The sequence below is a fragment of the Pomacea canaliculata genome, linkage group LG3, assembly GCF_003073045.1.
Source record: "Pomacea canaliculata isolate SZHN2017 linkage group LG3, ASM307304v1, whole genome shotgun sequence".
Taxonomy (NCBI): domain Eukaryota; kingdom Metazoa; phylum Mollusca; class Gastropoda; order Architaenioglossa; family Ampullariidae; genus Pomacea; species Pomacea canaliculata.
In genome coordinates this window covers 32324768-32335430 of record NC_037592.1, presented here as the reverse complement: position 1 = coordinate 32335430, position 10663 = coordinate 32324768, and positions in this window count along the sequence as shown.

Here is a 10663-nt window from a genome sequence, read left to right as displayed (position 1 = left end):
TCACTTGGCGGTTGGCTTCCCAGTATTTCACTCTGAGGCCTTCTTTCTCTTGTTGGTCTTGGCACTGGTTGAGCTTCTGTTTCAGTCCCTTTCTTGATTCATTCTTTGCCCAGGTCTCTTGGGTCATCCATTCCTTATGTTTTCTTTCCCTCTTTCCTAGAACATCTGTACAGGTTGACTTCCAAATTCTCTTAAGTGGCTTGATAGGACATATGCTTGATGTAAATGTACATATAAGCCCTTTATGAATTCTTCTCTTTCTGTGCTGTCTTTATTACAATAGAAAAGCAGAGTAGAGTGCTTTCACAACTATAAGTAAGATGATGGTTTATTTGTTTTGGTATTTCTTCTCCCAACATGCTGTCAATGGTATTTTAAAGGAAAACTTTGTTATTTGCTAGAGAAAAAGGATTGTTGAAGTCTGAGTCCTAATTCATTGCTGATCTCATTATTTTTTGTTGTGTATTGTTTTTTCTTCTATGTGAGACACCCAAACAAACTTAATATCCGGACTGTTTGATGGATCCCAGTTATGAGAGCTAAAATGTCATACATTATCCAAGATTGTACGAGTTGAAATAGTTTTGAGAAACAACAGAAAGTGACAGTAATGACAGAATCTTTAGGGAATTGCATCCCATGAGGACATTAAAATGGCAAACATGAAATTTTAGGTGGTTATCAAATACAATGACAATTTTTTAAAATTATGTTTAGTGGGTGGCATTAATAATGACACATATTCACACACATAAATGATTACAAACAGCTCACATGTGAAATATATATATATACTGATCCATACCTGTAACTCTGTCGACATGCTGTTTGGGTTGATTATCCATAATCCAAAAAGTAAGAATCTGTTGCGAATGCAAACACCTTGCTGTACACTGGATCCTTGTCATGTTGACAAGCAAATGTAGTACTGACTAGCGACATGGTTCAACACACTGACGGTATTATTTGTAGTGGCAGTAGGATGTGAATAATGAACTTGTATTACTATATGGTGCCATGAATGGCCAGCTATGTCCTGTAGTAATTAAAATCACAATCTCCAAACTGAAGTGCAGCCCACAGCCAGGCACCCACATTCACAGTATGAGGCTAACAGCGAAAGACACCTACAACACTGGCACAGTGATGTCACCGGTTCTTGTGTAGGGTCGCTCATCGTAACTCGTACAAAAGTATTGTGCTTTTTTTGTGCATGTCATGCAAACAAGCATCAAAAATTATCAGCATTGTTAACATTATTACAGAATAAACTGGAAATCATATGTAATTACACCTACAATACTCAGGGTGCACATCAAACCACTCTAGCACCTACAATACTCAGGGTGCACATCAAACCACCTACAATACTCAGGGTGCACATCAAACCACACTAGCACCTATGTAAGGTGACCAGACGTTTCGGGAGCGAAAGCGGGACACGTGCCGATGATGGTCTCGTGTCACCGACAAAGAGCGCCGAAAAAGGTGGTGTGAGGAACCTTTCCTCTGACTTTGCCGAGTAGTGGTGCTTTCAACGGCAGATCTGGTGAAAGCCACAAAGCGATGAGCAGGCGGGACACGAGGTCAAAAGCAGGACTGTCCTTGCGCAAATGCAAATATAATTTAAATGTAAATAGTACCTGACTTAATAAATATTAAAGATAAAAATATACACACCAATTATCAAGTTCCAACATGTCCGCGAAAACACACAGAGTAAAAGTAAAAGAAGCAAAAACGCAAAACAAAATCAGTTTCTAGGATTTTAATTTGTCATGAAATCCTTGCAATGCTGTCGCCTTTTCTGCTGCAGATGCTAAGGTTGCCCTATCGTTTGCTGCGATTAAACAGTTGGTTTGCTTTCAACCTTCGTATATATATACTTCTTCTGTCACCCTCCACACGGGGTTGAAAATTAACAACCAAAAAAACCAATAACAAAACAATGCTAAGTCAAAACCTGAACAGTTAGCATTCACATCGACTTCTTAATTTAAAAAGGAACGTCCCAATCCAACAAATAAAGACAAAAAAGATTCTAAATTAAAGTTTCTAGAGCTGGGAAAGAAAGACACACTGGGATGACCCATAGGATGAATTAATCATCATTATTATCATTATTAAAATGTGGTGACAAAAGACTTAAGACGTAATAAAATCAACAATTATATGTTGATGGGGATTTTATTCAGGCCACAGTATCATGCATCTCGATCTTTTGCGCTATAGAAATATCAAATCAAATCAGACTTTATTGTCTGTCAAGGATACCCAAGACAGAAATTTTTATTTTGCTTACAAGGGCAGGCATACATACACAGACATTTAATACACAGGAGTAAAGATACATTGTCATGGTAGGTTGGATCTCCGTCAAATGGTCAATGATATTCCAATACTTATATTTCTTGTATATATTAAAAAAAATGCGTTGGCATTGCAGAATTCAACAAAAATGTCTGAACTGCATTTCTTTCATCCTCCTAGTACTAGTTTCTATGTCAACAACAGGTACTGTAATACGGTTATTCAGGATGTGTACTCACAACCTTGAACTTATCATGATTTCGCTTTGCTCATTTCACCTCCCGAGAGAATTCCCCCCAATTTTTAATAGGCAGAGGGACAACACACAGGGCTGGCTGGCCACCCCCGCTCCCCTCCACCTCCTTCTACCAAACTGAGGCGAATCACGGTCGCCAATACTCCAAAAAAAAAAACCACAGGAGGCACGGACTGGTCCATGACATCATGTCTGGTATTTGGATATGGTGTTGTATCACACTTGTCAAAATCTCCACAGCTGCTTTGGCATTCACAGAAATGGTGCAAAGAATACAGCTTTGTGCTTGGTTCATACTTGCAGTTTCAGGGAGGGTCAACCATGTCAGCTTTTATTGATGAACCACCCAAATATTCTAGACTGGACAGGCAAATTATGTAAACAAATACATTAGAGCACAAGCTATACAGTAAGGCATAATTAAACATCATGACATGAAATATTCACTAAAACTAAAAGTATAAACTTTCATTACAAATTACCGTGTGAAATCTTCAAATAGATTTTTAAAATGTAAGCAAAAATGAAAGGTTCATAGCATGATATCCTTGCCTTCCATAAATGTTTAGAAGGCTTTCATGTGTATGCAAGCACCTTTTTTGTAACTCCTAAATTTGAGGACACAGTTCACTGTAATCAGATTCTAAATTAATTTGACATGAGATGTATACATCACTATGCCAGAGAAACTGTATGCTCATTGATTTTTGGCAGTCCCATTTTATTGCAGTGTCTCATCTCAAGAGCAACCCTTTTATTAAACACTGCAGGATAAAGCATTCAGATGTGTTTTATTTAGTCATGGAACTTCTCCTTAAAACTGCCCTTTTATAGTTATTAAAAATAATGTATAATTTAAAAATATTTTATGGTAATTATTTTCTGACATTGCCAGCCAGTGATTTTTTCACTCCCATGTATTTGTGCCACACAATACTATCTTTTTTTCATGTTCTGTGAGGTGTTATGTCCCCTTAACTGGATACAACAAAACAATTTTGGAAATCTTTGTGCATATATGTATCCTGATTTGCTTGTGTTCTCTTTCTACATTCAAATAAAACTTTAGTGAACATCAATTGAAGTAAATGTGGAAAAAAAGACTCATTTACTTCTGTATTCATATTTCTAGAGAAATGAATAGCTACATTGTATTCATCTGTATGTTTGAGTACAGATTGTAGTGCATATTGTTTGCATTGCGAAGCGTAAACCAAAACTATGTATGGAGCTTCTGTGTTTTGTAAATTATATTATCTTCTGGTTTTAGAAATAATAGAAATGTTAACATTTTGATGACAAAGGATTGATTAAATGACTGTTTTGCAACATCAGGTGTTAAATAGTTTGTAATAAATACTTTAAAGACTTGACTTGGGGCTTTTTGTATTTGCTTCTGGCCTTGCTAACAGACTAACAGTTTGAACGCATTTGGAAAGGACACCAGCACTGAAAAGAGCAAAGTTAGGATCAATGGTGATGATAAAACAGATTCTACATGAACGGGTTACAGTTCAAAGAGATAAGCAACTTCAGATACTTTGGAGCCACCCTCTCCAAGGACGGCAGCTCCAACCAGATACCCACAACAGGAACAGCAGCGATGGCTCAGCTGGATAGGAAATAACATGGCCACAAGATAAGGTTCACTACACCAAGTACAATCCCTTGTAGTACCGAGCCATGGTGGCCAGAGAAAGAACTGGTTTATGAACATCAAAGACTTGTCATCCTTTTCAGGATCCGCTATCACCCAAAAGAGGGAAAAGAAGCGGACCTGTCAGCTCGCAAGTATATGTTGTCCCCCTAAAGACAGGTGCTTCTCAAGGGACAACTGCCTGAGTTAACTGCTATGACATGGCTAATCATTTAAACTTAAGAAGATTTCTTTAATTCTATATTAAAGCCACAAAGCAAAACACACAAGACAATATAATCAGCACATCAATTTTTTTTCTCTGCAGTTCTGGCATTGCAGGTGTTTGGATGCTATTTGTAAAATTAGTCTACCTGTGGATGTTGGCTGGAGTTCAACGGCTTCCTTGGAATTCAAAGAAATGATGAAAGAAGTCTATGCCATTGGTGCATAGCTTGTAGGCGACCAAGGATTCAGGGAGATGACACCAAATCTTATCCAACCTGGTATAGTCTCTTTTAGGTTTTCCAGAAGCAGAAGTCTGCTTAGGCTGATTCTCACAGTGATTTGAACAATGGTAACCCTGAAAAGAAAAAGTGATCTCTTTTTACAGATATTATTATTGATAGTCATGTAGGTGAAATAGCCACTTGCAAAGTATGCATTTTGCACTTGTAATCAACATGAGGCACAATATACTGCTTTAGTGTGGGAATGTGAGGCGCTGTCAGCGTAGTGTTATGGCACCTGCTGTGCTTGTTATTTGCTTGGCATGTAAGAAGATTCTGATAAACAATTTTCGTTTCACAATGCAGTCATAAATTTAGTGACTAAAGACAAAATTTTCATAGCTGTGAAGCCATTATAAAATAAAAATTATGAAATATATAATCAAAAGCTGCAAGAAAGGTTATTAGAGAGCTGTCACACAGGGTAGTAGTTTTCCTTTTGCAGACTGTTTTTTCAAGCTGTACTTACATGTTTTAAATGTGTAATACAGGGGATAGGCATATCTAAGGGTTTCTGTTTTTTGTTTGCAATGGGTAAGGTTTATGTTCTGGTAGGGGAGCTAGCCAGTTCAATAGTTGATGTAAGTTGACCCAGCCTCAGAGTGGATACCCCTAGAACTCCCTTGGGGTTGCAAGAGGGGAACAGGAAATGCTGACCCTGATATAGAGGACTTAATATTTCAACAACCCTTACAACTACGAGGTCACAGGACAACTTTAACCTAACATACTATGCTATATAAATGCAAATGAAAGTAAAAATAATAATGCATAGAGAAAAAATGAGTATCAACCTCAGAAATTGAACCCTATTTTACAAACATGCCACTTCAAACCACAATACCTAACAGACAACGAAATGAAAACTACAACAATAAAATGTTTGGAAATGCTGCATAGAAATGCAAGTCGATGAAACCACAGAAAAATACAGTTCATATTAAAAATGTAAAGAGAATGAATCAAGTACCAACCACAGCTAATAAAAGAAACCCTACTATGATACCCTGACATTCTGAGAAACAAACGCCAAATATACAGGATTTTACAGAGAGCACAAACCAAACTGAAGAATTCTGAGAACATAAATTTATGCACGTCGGCAATGAATAAAAAGCAAGCGATTGACACCATTTAAATATGCTACGGAAGTGCAAATGAAGCATGCCTAAAAAGCAGCTATGAAAATGCTTCACATCTGGCTGAATGAGGAGATCCTTCCCTCAGAAAACTTGCTGTCTGAAACAGCAAAGCTAGATGGAGGAACAAAAGCAACAGAGTACCAGTCTTCTGATCATAGCCTCTAGGATACAATCCTCCTTTAACTGTCAGGACAGAACCTGCTGACATGATTTGTCTCTATACGCATTTAACTGTAACTCTTTCCGCCACAACATTAAGAAAACCATTCTATTTTCATTTATTCCTCCCTCCTCACTCACTAAGTCCCATCAAATGCAAAAATTTACAAGTGACCATGTTTCCAAGAGGTATGACCACCTCTTCTATACCTTGTTGTTAAAGTCCATCTTTAAGTCTTCTCCCAGAAGTGGGTGTAATAAAAGATCTCTTTTGCTTACTCTATGACTTTCGTTGCCCCTATCAACTTTTGCTTGGAAAGCAGCGGTCATTTCACATGGATCGGAAAACTAGTCCTCTTCAACGATACAGCATGTATGAATGTTGAAATTCGTAAAGAAACGTGTATATTTCTGTCAAATCCTCGTGATGCTGTTCAGCTGATGTTGAGGTCCTTTTCCAAGTCCGGAGGTCCATGTTCAGAGCTGCAGGGATGGCACGTATATACTTCACAGGAATGAAAATCAAGAAATAGATGACAGGGCCATGAGGGGGATAGAGAGCAACCGTATGCTGAGATTAGAACTAAACCCTAGGCCTTTCACTGGAGTGGTCACAAGGGACAGTTTTTTTTAAAAACCCATTTCACTACCCACAGTGCGAAATCACCACTAGGTGGAAGTAAAACCAACATGTATTCTCTGCAATCTTGACAAGAACGCAGCTTCAACCTGTGTCTACAAAGAGAACAAGGTGTGTTGTTGGTATCACAAGCAAATGTATTGTTACAGACAGTAAACAATTTCACAAAACAATATCAGGAATGAAAAACTACACACTGAATGCAGAGGAAAAAATTTGATTTCTTTTTGCAGATAATGACAAAAAAATGGTGAAATTCTGTTGTTTTTACCTGCTTAACTGAAGGCAATTTTGAACAAAAAATGAGAAACGGGGAAAAAAATTGCATCTGTCCTAAATGTATCCTTCCTCACTCACACAGCTCTTTATGTTCTTCATACTTGTATAATTCTTTGCTGGTAAAATATTCACTAATTTTTTTTTTTATCTTACCGCACAGATATCAAAAAAAAATTTTAGGTGGTAAGTGTTATTTGACAAGTCTAGACAATTCTCTTCCCTCTGCTTGGGTAAGGGCTTGGGATCTTCTGTCACAGGTAGGCAAAATATTTGGTTTAACATTATGGAGTACCAGGTGACAGCCACTGCATTTGTAGGGAGCATACCAAAGGAAGATGGGAGACTACAGAATCTTTGAAGCAAAGAATGGCAGCAGCTGTGACTTTCACTTGCTCCCTACCCATTCTTTTCTCCCAATCCTCCTCAGTCTCTATTGGAGATTCAAATTACATTGTCCAGATTTGCTTTGGATATTATTTTCTTTTTAATTCGAATAGTGACAATGTGAAAAATAAAAAGTAACATGCTCTAGGGCAGCAAACACTAACAATAGTTCATCATCAAAACATACGGAATATTTCTTGCAAATTTGGTGAGGATTAGACAAAGGTTTATATTTGCATAGGTTTCCACATACCACACACACTTTTGGTTTATTTATAAAATAGGTATATAACTATTCATATTCTTCTTTCTCGTGGGTTTGGATTCTGTTATAGACAGGCAGCACTGGAGAATGCGTTAAGAGATATATTCTCTTGGGGCTGCATGGTTGAGATGGATTATTTAGCATTGATTTGTGGCACAGAGAGTGAAGAATAAGGGACGAGGATTTTTTGTGGGAGATGGATACTGGGGAAAGGGAGGTAGATATATGGATTTTGGTAAAGAACGGTTGACACTGGGTGCATATGGAGTAAGGCTGTTGAATGGGAATGGGTGGGGGGCTTGGTGTTTTACGCCGTGCCAGCAACTATGGCAGTATCATGGCAAGGCAGCCAGCCAGCCCTGTAAACAGATGCGAGACGAGAGCTGAACTCAGGACAGCCAACCTTCACTGTATTGGTGACAGGCGCTAACCGTTGCGCCACCTGACCGCCTGCATAGAATGGGAAAAGTTATTTGCCGTTGAGCTGAATGGTGAAGGATGCTGAGGGTTGATGGATTTAGACTTCGATATGAACAGTAGGACAGCTGATGATTAGGACAGTGACATACTTGGGAGGAGGAGGGTTGAGGGAGGATTGTGTTTTACGCCAAGACAGCAACTAAAGCAAAAAGATGCCACATGCAGAGAAAGAACAGCATGTCCGAGACAAGAGCTGCACCCAACCTTAACTGTATTGGTGACAGTCGCTAATTGGTGCCACCGGACCGCCCTGGGATGAGGAGGGGGTAAGTTAAATTAGCTGGTTGATAGGAAAAGTGCAAGATTTCTTGAATAGCAGGGCAGAGTGTGTGTTGAGCCTTGGACTTAAAAGTTTTATTGCTCTATTTTATTGCCCGATCTCCACCCTGCCTCAGGGCCAGGGTAGCAATTAGGGAAAACTGACCGCTTGTAAAAGTCAACACCACGTGTACTCCTACCTTCCCTTGCACGGGCAAAATCATTTTAAAAAACACCCACAAGAACATCGGCCTTTCTCTCTCACAGCATTCTCACATTTACGTCAAACGTTATATGCTTTATGGTGGGAAAATGTTTTTTACTGTCCTTCACTCGTTTACAGCCCGACCCCCTTCCTTCTATAGGTGGCTTCAACAAGGAACAAACTCACCGTTCCAAGTCCCATCTTATTTAGCTAAGGTTAAGCGAAAACACGTCTGACACATGACGCACTGCCTAGTTGATATTTGTTTTCCTCTCCCTTGTATGCTGCTGTCCATGTTTCTTTCATTCTTAGAGCATATACTCTTAAGAGTACTGATTTTTGCATCATTGCATGTATTATTATTCGCTCTCGCAGTTATAGTCACACCTACGACAGGCATTCACGCCCCCGGAGTGCGAGGGGGGGGGGGTATTGGTGTTTTACGCCGTGTCAGCAACTAAGGCTATATTGCGGCAAGCAGCCAGCCCTATAAACAGATGCCACATGCAGAGAAAGAACAGCGTGCCCGAGATGAGAAACGAACTCTTGGCAGCAAACGTTCACTGTATTGGTGACAGGCGCTAACCGTTGCGCCACCGGACCGCTCTCCCGAAGTGCGAGCAAGGAAGCCAATCGCTCCTTTGTGAACAGATAAGGCATAAGCACACACATAGGGACAGTACAAAATATATGTTTATTGGCGGTCACTATAGATATGTGGCCTGTGGTCAGCCAACACAAAAGAAGAAAATATTTGCCAAGAGATCGATAATATGAGCAACCAAACAAATCATTAAAATAAAATAAATCAATGGGCACCTACGAAGCCCAGCAACGCACAGGGGTGCAAGTACTATAGTGGAACGGGTACAACAGAAAACATCCCTTCCCCTGATCACCGTCTTGAAGCATTAACACGCGCCGTGGCAAAAAAACTACATGAGCGAGAAAGGGCTGATCGAGGGTTCGATCAGCTGTAAGGTCACCAACTGTAAATGTGTGAGAAAGAAATTATTTCCGTATTTATGCATATTGCTAGTACGAGTAATATGTGAAATTGGCCTTACGGAAAGTTGTAAAGAGTATGGTTGACTGATCGATGACAAAAGAAGGAGCATGGGTGCAACGAATGTCACGTGACGGTGCAGACGTTAAGTGGGTCACAGCTTCTGTCACCCGCTGGCGTCCTCCAATCTAAAATGTACGCCTTGTATATTCTGGGTCTCGTTACAGTACTGGGCACAGGTGAGTGTTGCAGTTACGGCCGATTTTACTGATGTACACGTGAAGTATCGGTTTGCAGAAGGAATAGCAAGGTGCAATGAAAAAATTTAAACTGTTCCGTTATTGCCTCTATGTATGCAGATTTGGGAGGGGGGAGGAAGGTGTGCAGGTAAGTCTGCCTACGATACGTAGCAGACCACAGGCTGGCAAGCAAATTCCATTTCACCGAAACGAAATTTCAAGTCTTGGACAATCAGCCGTGGATGTGTAGCACCTCGCGCACTAAACATAGCTCCCCCCCGCCCCAACAAAGTACGTTTCCCTGACGATTACCTCCCTTAGACATCTAGCCCAATTTTTACTTTCTGCAAATCGTTTATTTCATTTATGGTAACCTGTATATCGTCCATACTGCATACAATGGCAGAATTACAGCCATAAGGAACAAATTCTTATGTCTATCTGAGCATGGGACAAAAAATTAGGACGATTAACTGTCAGAATTTCTGACTCTAGCATAAAGTGTTACAACAGTGTTATTGTAGGCACGTATAGTAATCACAGTGTAGTTATATATACCTTATAGCTACGATGTGACAGACGCTGTACGCCAAGCAAGCAAGGAGGATGTAAAGAAAATCTATTACAAAAGGCCATAAATTTCTTTACATTTCAGTTTGTAGTTCACATGAAATTGTTATAGTATAAATGAATTGGCTTTTTCTGACACTAGGGAAGACCAAACAGTTAAATAGTTTTTTGTTACTCTATTTTCAGAACTGGTGGTAGTGAAACAGTTCAGGAATACATTTGTAGCCAGAAGTTTACAGGCAGCAGGATAGACTACTCAAAGAGGAAATGCATAGAGGAGGAGACTACAGGCTGCGTTAACCCCTTCCCTTATAAGACCAAGGAG